This window comes from Tympanuchus pallidicinctus, unplaced genomic scaffold (assembly GCF_026119805.1).
Source record: "Tympanuchus pallidicinctus isolate F22 unplaced genomic scaffold, pur_lepc_1.0 scaffold12, whole genome shotgun sequence".
NCBI classification, from domain to species: domain Eukaryota; kingdom Metazoa; phylum Chordata; class Aves; order Galliformes; family Phasianidae; genus Tympanuchus; species Tympanuchus pallidicinctus.
In genome coordinates this window covers 18,513,141-18,525,175 of record NW_026294637.1, presented here as the reverse complement: position 1 = coordinate 18,525,175, position 12,035 = coordinate 18,513,141, and the positions used below count along the sequence as shown (strand labels likewise).

General features: G+C 45.3%; 1 protein-coding gene across 7 annotated transcripts in view; it reads left to right on the top strand.

Annotated features, from left to right (window-relative positions):
- Nucleotides 1-12,035, top strand: part of NEO1 (neogenin 1) — a 177,251-nt gene that overhangs the window by 5,166 nt on the left and 160,050 nt on the right. The gene's annotated exons all lie outside the window — the stretch shown is intronic.

Genomic DNA, 12,035 nt, shown 5'->3' with positions numbered 1-12,035 from the left:
AAGAGCCACTCTGTGACTCAGTTACCCACTGCTTCACCTGCTTGAAGAAGTTGTGGTTTTATTTTGTGGTGATGGATGAGTGATACTAAGAAATGCCTTAGCTGTGCTTTCTTGGATTTCTTTTACTCTTTGCTCTTTGGTCTGATGGGGGAGCGATGCATGGATTTCTGTACTTCTGCCTCCTACTCCCTTAAATTTTCACCTCATCTCTCCTAGCCTTCTGTCTGTACACTTCATATCCTTTTGGGTTCCAGAAGGCTAGGGTTTCCATTCACTGGATATCTCTCTGTTGAACTTTCTCAGCTGCATACTCCTGCATTTCTATCTTTTGTTTAGAAATACAAACGTGTTCTCAGTTTTGATTCAGGCTTTCTGGCTCTACAGATACGTGGGAGCTCAGTATTTCACCTTTGTTTTTACTTCTTGTCTTTTGTGCATGTCTTGAAGCTGTCACGTTCGCTGACAGTTGGTCGAAGTGCATGTCAGCAGCCAGCTTGGTTGTCTTCCATTATTGCTACACTTAGATAAATTTATCCTGTTTGATGCGCTTTTAACATTTTTTGACATGTGTCTAATGTTGATGTTGACCTGGAGGTGAAGAATGGGACGCTGCTAGAATGAGTGCTGTGTGCAATAGTACGTACCAGTGTAGTTTTAAGTGGGGTTTTGTGCCAATTAAAATATTTAACGTAAACTTTGTGTTGTTTTGAAGAGATAATCTCCTTTGCTACACCTTTGGTGCATCTCATGTTCTGCCTACGGTTGACGACCAGGAAACAGTGAGTGCATTGCTATGGAACTTACTTAGGATTTTCTTTGCTAAGATATCCCTCGTTTGTCTTGACTTTTATTTGACTCCATGAGTATGTGCTCTATTGTTATCTTGATTACAGAGCACTTCCACTGCAGCGTCTTGGGTGTAGGAGCTGCATCTCATTGTTTTGGCCCCACTGATTTTTCTTTAATCTGCCTTTTGACAGAGGCACCTCCCTGTTACTGACACCACTGCTGCCTGCTTCAGGGCTGCTGGCAGCTTCCAGCTCCTTCTCAGCTCATAGCTCTCGTTAAATGTTCCAGCAGCGTGATTCCCCCCGGACTGGGGTGCACTCAGGCCCTGCCGTGTGAACTTCATCTTGCTCAGTTTTCTTCTGTAGTTAATGAACCTGAACGTCTCCTCTTAAAGCTGCTCTGGGGTTTAGGCATTGAAACCTTATAATGTAACTGTAGCGAGAGAGAGAGCCACAAATAGAGGCACTGGGACACGGGTTCTAAAAGTAGCACAGGCTGCCGAAAGTCATTTAAGTCATTAGACCTGTCATGAGTTTTAAAATCTCTCGAGTGTGTATTGAGAAGCGTAATCTGCTTTGTAAATGCTAAGGGGTTGCAGTCAGGTGGATTAAAAATAAAATAATTGTTGGGAACTGACGGTTGTTGCAGTGTTGTATGTAGCAGATGTGGAAAGAAGCACGGGTTTTAATGAGAAAATGGAGTATTTCCAAAAGCAATTTATAAAGCGAAATGTTCCTGTTTGAAAACAGGCGAAGAAGGAAGTATGAGAGAACTGTTGATAAAGCAGAGCTGCATCCAGGGACGCTGTTAGTGATGAGGTGGGACACCTGTGCAGGTGGCTGCGTGCTCCTGTGCTGCTGGAGCTGGCATTTTTGGGCTTGGACTGTCAGGGCTCACAGTGCAGAAAGCTCAAGTGCTTTGTTATCAGTTTGTGAACCCTTTATTAGAGATCTGCCAGGGCAGATGAAAAGCACAGCACATGGGAAGTCATTGCTGAATGTTAATCCTATTTTCATGTGTTTAGGTTCAGCCTTTCTTGCTGCCTTTCTGCCCTTCTGTTTGCTTTCACGAGCCTTTGTGGAGGACGTAGGGAATGGGATTGGTTCCACTGCTGCACCACATGGCTGCTGAATGCTGGTGTCAGAAGGAGGGGACACAGGGTGCCTGGGCTCAGCTGGGCTTACAGGTTGGCTGTGGAGGGCACTGGGAACAAAACCTGACGTGTCTTCTGTTGCACACTGCTCTGAAGAGCTCTGTGCTGTATCGCATCCACTGCAGATCTGTAGACTGATTTTGTTGGAAAATGTAGTTTAGTTTTAATTGAATTTTCTAACAAAACGTTTCTTAAAAGTTCACCCCTAAATTGATCATGAATTTTCAGTTTACCTTTAGTTTTCATGTTTGTTTTTTTTTTTTTTCACCCTCCTGTTGAAATCCCATTTGCTTAGCTCCCAGGGGAGAATAAACCTCTAAGTCTCATCTTACAGCATGTTACCTTCAGGAAAAGAAATGTAAAAGTACAGGAGGGTGCTTCCATTTCCAGGGAGGCATGGAGGCCTGGCAGATCTTGGAACCACTGATGATTACCTCACGTTGTGTCCTGTTCCAGGTGTCGGTCTGACTCTGCCATGTGCCTATGGCTGTGCTGTGGTTCTGTGAGGTCAGGGCTGTCCAAATCATCCCCATACCAACAGTTAGTTACGTCCTTCCTGGAGAAACCTGTATTGAGCTCTGCTGTGTAGGAAGAGCGCTCAGCTTGTGATGACAGGATGCGTGGAAGGCAAGCTTGGCAGCCGCACCGACTCCTAATGTGTGGAGACTTCCAGCCAATTTAGTGGCTAACGGTGGCATCGCTCCCTTTTTCTCAGGGAAAAATTGATGTTGAGGTGAACGAAGCGTGATGGACGCGCGCTGCGGGGAGGCGGCGTGGAGCTGAGGTGCTGTGGCTGTGCTGGGGCGGGCGTGGGCTGCCGTGGAGCTGCCTTGGCGTACTTCTAGTGCACATTAAGGGAGCTTTTTCTCCATTAATCCAGTTATATATGTGCTGATAAGTGTGATGCTGTGCTGTATGTATTGCTTTTGATACGCCTTAATCCTTCTTGCTAGTGGACTTGATAGTAACACAGATAGAGATTGTTCTTACGCTGCCGTGCCACGCTCCGCTAACCGAAGCAACTTTGCAGTGCATCTTGACTCTGGTAACAGGACAGTTGTAGGGGTTCTGTCTGAAATCCCAGGAGAATATTTTTGCTGGTCCATTTGCAAGGGTGAGTTTGCTTAAAAACAGCATGTCCCATTTTCTTCATTAGCTTTAGGAGTCATTAGAGCGTGTACTGCAAATTTGGGGTGTGACAGCCCTGCTTCGTAATTTTCCCAGGTCGCTTCCTTTTCTAGAATCTGAAATGGCTTGTCTTCTGTTTGAAGTGTAAAATAGCTTATTTACCCAAATCTTCCCATGCAGTTGTTTGTACCCACTGCAGGTCTTTGGAGCCTTAATTTTCGGCTCTGTAGTTTTTCTTTTGTTGTTATGGATTTTTACCTCATTATCCCCTTCATTTGAAGTTAAGATCATTTTTGAAAGTGTCTGGATTCTAAGAAAAGAGGTGGAAACAGCCTACATATCTGCAGTGCACTGGTAATCCCTTCCACTATTGTGGTTTTCGTGCAACTTGAAGATGCAGATTCAGGAAGTCGCAAAGCATAGCGACAGAAGGATGGGGCTGGGCTGGAACTACTGCTCAGCTTCAGCTGTGCCGTTGTGTGAGTGAGTGGTGCTGGCAGGGCAAACAAGTTCTAGCCCTCAGGTGCTGGGAGTCCAGTCTGACATAACAGAAGGTAAGAAGGCAGAATCTTGAAGGCAGCGCCACAGCATGTGGATAGAGGTTTTCATATTTGAAGTTTGAGGCTTTTGGAGGGTCGGTGGATGGCAGCAGGATCTGTTGCATCCTGGCTTCTGAGTGGTGCCAGGCAAAGGCTTGTTCTGGTACGGCACAGTCGTGGGAATGGTGCTATCAGCTGAAATGTGCAGTGCTATTTTTTCCAGTTTTCTTTATTTACTGTTTCTGCCAAGCTTTTCTCTTTGCTGAGGAAATCAATGGTCTGAAGGAAGGAAGAAAGCTCTCACAGTAGTTGTTCCTGCCTGGCCATGCTAGATCCGGGCTGTCTCCATTTTCTCTGTCCAGTTGTTGCTCTCTGGTCCTTGCTGCAGCAGCACCGCAGGTTGTGGCTTCATAGCAGCGTGAGGCTGTGCTGTGCAGCTCATCTTCTGCACTCCTGCTTGTCAGGTACCACCTCTCCTCCTTCAGCATTTTCAGCCATGTCCTTTGATAATTTATTAAAATTAAAAGGATCTGCAAGAAATAGATTTTTGCCTTATTTTTACCTTTTTTCTTTTTTCTTTCTTTCCAATTTTAACCATATTCGGATCAGCCCTGTCTGTGCAGCCATGTGAAGGGTTGTTGGCTGTTTCCATTATAATTATATATATTAATGTATGGAGCCTATTGGTTGTTCAAATTTCATGTAGTTCCTGTGATGCCAGTTATTTTTCCACTCCATTTCCATGCTGACGGGCTGTTGGTTATGGTAAGTGAGTGCACAGAGAGGAGGAGAGAGCATGATGGGGCTGGTGGTGGTATTTCTTTGAGAAACAAGGAATAATTTTCATCTGTTCTGCCTCACAGCTATTGGTGAGACTGAGTGCCTCGTTTGGATATTGCCAAACGCAGAGCGAGGTTCACCAGCCCAGCTGTGATTGTGGTGGAGAGCTGAGCCTCAAAGCACACTGCATTCAAGTGAACCACCAGTGGCACCAGCATCTGTGTCTCACTGTTTTAAAAAAGGAAAGTGAAATGTAGCTTGAGTTGAGAGCTTCTGACAGCAACTGCAAGATTGAAAAACTGTTTTCTTCAGAAATGTGTGACTCCTGCCACTGAACAAAATCAACAAATGGTTTGAAGTGAGAACAATAGAAAGACTTCTACCTTTTCTGATAACTCTTGAGATTTATGCAGTCAGGACAGTTTGAATCCGGAGCACCCATGCTTGTTCCTTAATTGTTTATATACTTGTCAGGGCCATAATGCGGCCTTTGGTGGTGTCCCTGTAGGAGCAGTTAATCAAGCTGGAATGAAACTTAGGATATTCATGCTTGGCTTTACGTCTCTCCATTTGCACGTGGGGGTGGAATTCCTTGAAGGCAACCACAGTGTGCTGTGCAGGTCCTTACTGCCTGCTGTCCCTGCGGCCACAGTGCAGGCGTGAGCGGAATCCCTTCAGGAGGTGAGTTGGGCAAAAATCAACTGTGTTGTTTTTGTTGTTACTGATCTGTGGTTTGGTATATCAGCAGGTGTGACTCAAAACCAGATTACGATGCTTTTGGTGCTTGGTGGAAATAAAGGTGTCACTGAGAAGCTGCAGGAGCTTCTAAGCATGGTCTCTGGGTTTTCCACAGTGCAGTTGATACAGCAGAAGGACATCATTGAGAGGGACCCTGATAAACTTGGAAGGTGGGCCTTTGTGAACCTAATGGGTTCAACAGAGCAAAGTGCAAGGTTTTGCACGTGTGTCGGGGCGTTCCCAGATATGTGTACAGAAGAACTCCTTGAGAGTAGCCCTGCCAAGAAGGACTTAGGGGCTCTGGTTGATGAAAAATTTAACGTGAGCCAGCAGTGTGTGCTAGGAACTTGGAAGGCCACTGGTATCCTGGGTTCCATCAGAAGAGTGAGTGACAGCCAGTGGGTGAAGGAGGAGATTGTCCCCATCTGCTCTGTCCTCATGAGGCCCCATCTGGAGTACTGCATCCAGGCCTGGGGCCCCCAGCATGGCAAGGAGGTAGAACTGTCAGGGAGGGTCCAGAGGAGGGCCGTGAAGATAATCGGAGGGCCTGAGGGTTTCTCTTATGAAAATAGGCTGAAGAGACTGGCCTTGTTCAGTCTGGAAAAGAGAAGGCTGGGGGCAGACCTTGTTGTGGCCTTCCAGTATTTCAAGGGAGTTTATAAACAGGAGGGAAATCAACTTTTTATATGGGTAGACAATGATAGGGCAAGAGGGAATGGTTTTAAACTAAAGGAAGGGAGATTTAGGTTAGGTGTCGGGGGGAGCTCTTTCCTGAGAGAGTGGTGAGGTGCTGGCACAAGCTGCCTGCAGGGTCTGTGGATGCCCTCTTCCTGGAGATGTTGAAGGCCAGGTTGGCTGTAGCCCTGGGCAGTGTGATGCAGCATTTGCTCTAGCAGCTGGCAGCCCCACCTGTGGCACGGGGATTGCGACCGGATGATCCCTGAGGTCCCTTCCAACCCAGGCCATTCTGTGACGATCCTTTGCTTACCAGCCTTGTGATACAGACCAACTGCACCTAGACAGCTTTGCTTTTTCAAGTCAGCCTACCAGAAGGTACCGTTTAATTTAAACTTAACCTTCTATTGCGCAGCTGTGCTTTGACAACCCTTTAACTTACCAAAAAGTGCCATTTAAACTGGGGTTACGCTGCTGGGGTGCCGTGCGTGGCTGCGCTCTGATGTGTGAGCTCTTGCTTTAATAAACTGTTGGGGGGAGCTGGCGGCTGGCTTTTCAGACTGGCTCCTCCCATCCCCTCCCCTTTGTGTAAACTCTGTAGTGCCTTTCCCAGCATTTCTCTCCGAGGTGACTGCTATCCTGGATTTCACAACCTTGTGATAAAAGCAGGAGTGTAGCTCTGTGATAAGTGCTTAATTGCTGTGGCTTTGCCATCCTTATGCCTTATTATTTTGGGCATGGAACTTGGTCTGGGCCTGATTTACTTCTCCTTTACATGTGTTTTTGCATTTGCACAATTTTTTTTTTTTTTTTTCAGAAGAGGATCAATAAAATCGTTTATAGTGAAAATCTGTTCAAAACTGCAACATCTGGCAACATTCTTTACCTTACTGTGCTTGAGTAAGAAGGAAATCTGGTGAACAGAAATATCACAAAGTCTGAACAGCCCTAGTTAAGGGGACAGGCATCTTAAATTAAGCTTGCAAGTTTGCAGGAGATTCTGATACATGGAGTTTTGAGTGTATGCTTCTAATAGAGCATACAGTCTTTCTGTGATTTCAGAGTAGGAAATATGGATATGATATTACGTTGCTGGAATGTGAATGGAGTCAGAATTTAAGTAAAACGTAGGAAACTGAATGTTAGCATTGTATTTAACAACTCTGTTAAATACAAATTCTCTGTCTAAATCTGCTGATGTCCTTTTCATGGCTGGAAGGACAACAAACCCCTCAGCATCCCTGTCTGCTGCGCAGCATCTGCGAGAAGCTTCATGAGAGGGACAATAGATGGAACTAAGGAGGAAATGCAGAGTGCAAGAAAAATGGATGGGATTGCATGCGGTCTGGGTGTGGAGTGTAAGGGGAGGCAGGGAGGAGGTGAGCTGAGCTCTGACGGCTGCAGGCACTTGTGCTGCCTTGCATAATGCAGCAGATGATGGCAGTGAAGGAGCCTGACGGATCTTTTTGTGTCTTCCTCTCTTCTGTGCAAATCCACCTTGGAGTGAGAATGAGCAACGTGTCACGCTGAGCTCCAGTTTTATGTGGATGAGTAACGTGTTTGTGCACGTGTCCCTTTACGCCTTCGCTGGATTTGCAAACTCCTGCAGTTATCAGAGTTTTTAAAAATCGGAAGATTGTGCATCTTTCAGTGCTAATGGAATGCATAGATGTGTGTGTGCTGTGTGGGAGTAGCATTTAACTTGCCAAGTTACAGAAATATAACTGTTTTTTCTAGGGAGGTGGTTGCATTTAATTTGTGACCTGCTCTGAAGCTGGGAGGCGAGGGGAGATACAGAGGGGTGGGGTGGGCAGGGGGGAACGTTCTCTTCCTACCCCAGAACTGAGCAGGAGAGCATTTTCCTGCTTGTAGCTGTCAGGAGTGCTTTTCCAGTGAACGTTGGAAGGATTTTTCCAGTCTGTAATTGTGGCAATCTGAGCGTGGCCTGGAGGCATGAGGGAAGAATTTTTGTTCAGATACAATTCCTTGGATAAAGAAAGGAAGGTAACAAGCAAGCCTGAATACCGCAGTGAGGATCTCCTTCCTCAGGAATTTCCATCTGTGTAGTGCTCAGAGCCTTTCTCAGATGCTCCTCTCGTTCCTCTGCAGAAAAAGTGTTTTCTTTTCTTTAGGCTTTTCTTAAATGCTTTAACCCTAGGCCACTCTGATATGGAGCTGAATAGAGGAATGGAGTTGCTGGCTGTGCCTGCACTGAGGTTTCAAACGGTAAGGGAAGTCTTGCTTCTATTTTAGCTTGGTCTCTACTTTTTTAGCACATATTAATGCAAGAGCAGAAGCCCACCATGCACTGTGAGCACTCAAAGTTGGAAGAAAGTGAGGCCTTTTAGCGATGCGAGAATATCCTCAAATTTAAAGTCTTAATTTGTCTGAAGCTCAAAAAAATGCCATTAACGGTCATCACTTAGAGCGACTACCAGCATTGTGAGCCCCAGAAGACAGCCGTGCTCTTCCCAAGGCTTTGGATGTTATTGAGCTGGCCTTTCTTTCAGAGGCTCGCTCTAATCCTGCTGCTGATATTTTCATTGCTTGACAGAGCAGAGGAATGTCGGAGGCCGCGGTGGGGGCTGGAGTGAGCTGTGAGCAGGAGCCAGGCGGGACGGAGGGCTGCAGCGCTCCCTGCATCTGCTGGGGCGAGCAGGTTTTTCCTCCCAGGACAAGAAGTAATTCCCACGCGGTGTGGCATGCTTGGCTTGTGGTGCTGGGCGAGCTGCAGGCTGAATTTATGCACTTTGGTTTGCTTGGGAAATTAATTTCCTTTCCATAAATGCTGAGGACCAGGGTTACAACTAATTGCTTTACGCCTTGCTGTGCCGTGCTGCCCTGATACCAGTTTTTGGCTAGCAGTTGCTTTAAAATCATGTAAACTTTTAGCAGTGACAAACTCTAGGAAGACGTAAGAAATGGAGCTGTTATTTCTATTGTGGGTCTCAAAGGCAAAGCTTTCTGCAGTCTGTTGTGGCAGTGTGTCTAGGTGCTCCATTGATTTCAATTCGCATTTGCTCTGCAAATATCTTCACGGTGAAGAGCTTCTTTGTAGATTTATACAGAGGTGGAAATAAATCCTGACTTCTATTTCTTGGCGAGAAAAATACACATGCTATGAAAATGAAATGAATTTCATTACCCAAAGACAATTGCAGAAAAGCCTCTAGAAAGTAAATGTGTTCAGATGGTATTTCTGTCAACGCAATTGATTTCACACACAACTTAGACGTGAAAATTTACTTTTCTGATGCCTGGGGTTGAACCATTAAAACGTTGTGGAACACTGGGGAAGTCCTGGGGTCTGGGCAAATGACGTGGGTTGCAGCTCTGCTCTCCTGATGTGCAGCACTGCTGTGGCCCTTCGACGTGCCCTGGGCTTGAGAGGTGGGATGAATCTTGCCATTAGATGTTAACAGTGCCAATATTAATTCAGTATCTTCTGTGAAAACCAAGTAGCTAATCAATATACAGATTCCATTTTTTTTTTAGCGACCTCAATTGATTTTGATACTTCTGGTCTATACTTAGCTTTTCTGGGTTCTTCAAACGGCATTTTATCATACAGGTAGAGAAATATCTCCTCTGTGGGAGATACTTTTTTGTCTTGTGGCATGGTAGGGGTCTGACCCAAGGGTTAAACAGACTAAACACATATAGCTGTTGCAGGGAGTTCTAAACAATGTGGGTTTTAATACATCAAAACAAATCGGTCTGAGAGTACCCCACAGCTAGGTGCCTTATGTCGTGAAAGCTCCAAAGCAAGCAGTGCAATTATGCTCACTTCACTGATCCGGAGGAATGCAGCCTGTGAATTTGACTTGACAGCTCTTATCAGACAAGTCATGAAAACGTAAGTACTTGTTTTGGTGGATTTACTTGACTTGTAGGATCCATTCAGAGAACTTCAGGGTACAACTTCTAATTTGCATCTGCCAGAGATAGGAGGGAGGTGGTGTGTGCAGATGGATTTATGCTGCTAAATTTAGACAAAGAATAACACTTAGCACTGAGAGGATGCCCCTTTATCACCAAGGCGTTTCTTCTGAAGGAAGTGGGATGTACTGGAGTGGTGTGCATACTGGGCTTTTGGTACTGCTTTCCATCAGGGAACCAAACCCCTGACGATGGGGCTAAGGCATGCTTTGTTACATCACCAAATTGTAACTGACTTGCAGTTTTGCATGCTTCTTGCTTTCTTTAGCAGCTTTTGCTACCTTTTATAGCATTTCTTGTTGTAGATCTTCCCATACTTTGGCTGCTTAGCAGTGCTCTGTAGGCACGAGCTGGTCAGCGGGGTGCTCAGCAACCCCCAGGACTGCTTGCAGTGCAGCAGGCACTTGGCCTGCACGCTGCTTATCTGGAAGAAATCTCAAAATGAAAATAGAACTTCTAAGTCGATTCACGATGGTTTTTGCATGGAAATAAATCAGCTCGACTTGCTACTTTGATGGGTGGATTTCACTGTAATGTCTCACTTCATTGCTGTTCTGTGCAGATCGTACCATTCTTATGCATATTGTCTGGTGGTCGCACAATAGTTCATTGGTATGACTAAACTTGGCAGTAGTTTGGAGAACCCACTTGGAGCTGCAAGCAGTTGTCACTTTCCTGAATGGCTTGAAATCACTGTGAACTCACAAACTGTCATTTCTTGTTCTTTAGAATATTAACTGTATCAGTTTGCAGTGCACACGATTGGCGCCCACAGAATACCCAATATTGCAGCCTTTCAAGCTCCACTTTTGCTTTATGTGGAAATCAAAACACCAGATTCCCAAACCTGAATATTCCCACGTGAGCACAGGGTGTAAGGTGACCTCTTTGGCTCCGATCCCAGTGCAGGAATGTATCGCTTCTTTCAGTTAGACTTTGAAACAGGTATTGCTTTACAATTTAATTGGCTGCATACATCTCAAAAAGGATATAAACCAGTGGGTTTTTCCACTGTGGAGACAGAGAGGCTTGTTTCACAGAAGAGAAGGCATAAACAAGCTGGTACAAGGAATCCTGTGTGAACTGAGCTATACCATATACTTCAGGGGGAAAAAAAATATTTTTTTGCTTTGTAGGTTTTGGCAGCGTCAAACAAAACAGTCAGTGTTCTCCAGAAAAATGAAGGAGTTCTTCTATATCTTGCAAGCACATCTGAATGACCCCCACCACGGTGTGCTGCCATGGGTGTCTCTTGGTGCTGCAGGTCCTTGCTGGGTCGGTCACTGGGCTGCGCTCACAATTAGGGAGTCAGAATGGTTTGAGCATGAACCCTTTGTTATTTTTCTTTCATTTCTCTTGTTTTTAATAACTGCAGTGATCTAATTAGTGTCCGTGGCTGGATCCAAACCCTCTGCTGACCTATATTTGGAGCCCTTTCGTCTGCTCCTGTGCTGCTAAGACCTTTCTAGTATTGTTTAGCAGTGGGGAGCCAGGCAGGAGGACAAGGAGGGTGGATAAACCTCTTGGCTCTTTGCATTTTGTTTTGCTAGCTCTTTTTCCATTGCTTTCTTCAGGATTTGTGGCTTATCTTCATTTTAATCTTACTTCACTGTTTTTGACCTCTCTTCTTTGTAATCTATGGCTTTTAATGTCTAAAAGGCCCTAAATATTTGATCAAAATAAGGCCTAATTCCCATTCAGAAGAGAATACGTCACTTGGAAAGTGGAGAAGAGAGAAACCAGATGCAGTCGAAATGCAGTTTTGAGGGGAAAAACAGGAGCATACCCCATGAATTACTGAAACGTGGCACTAATGTTCCCCCTGCTCCTCCTCAGCTGCTGTCTGTCTCCTCACACAACCCAGGTAGTTCCCATTTATTTATTTATCATAGAGAGCTTTGAGCACAGAACTTCTGTGTGTACATTCTCTGGTTTTCTCCAGTTCTGTTTTCAAGTAGACTTGGTGCGTTCCGTGAGCCAGCTGGGTCAGCCAAAACCTTCTGTATTTCAAGTTTTGCCTATTTAACATCAAGCTTTATATTAGAGCACAGCTAAATATTCTGGCAGCTCAAGCCTGATATTTAAAAGAAATTAGTGAGTGGGAGTGGGGTGTCAGCAGCTAAGTGCTGGAAGCGGAGCTGGAAGCGATGAGGCGGCTGCTGGCAGATTGGATTTCTGCAAGCACAAGGAAAGCCTCAATGAAAATTCAGTAGGTACTTTGCACAACCTTAAAATATTAATAAGGAACAGAAGAATCGGGACAGCAGTGTCTTCTGTTCCAGTCTGTGCATTAA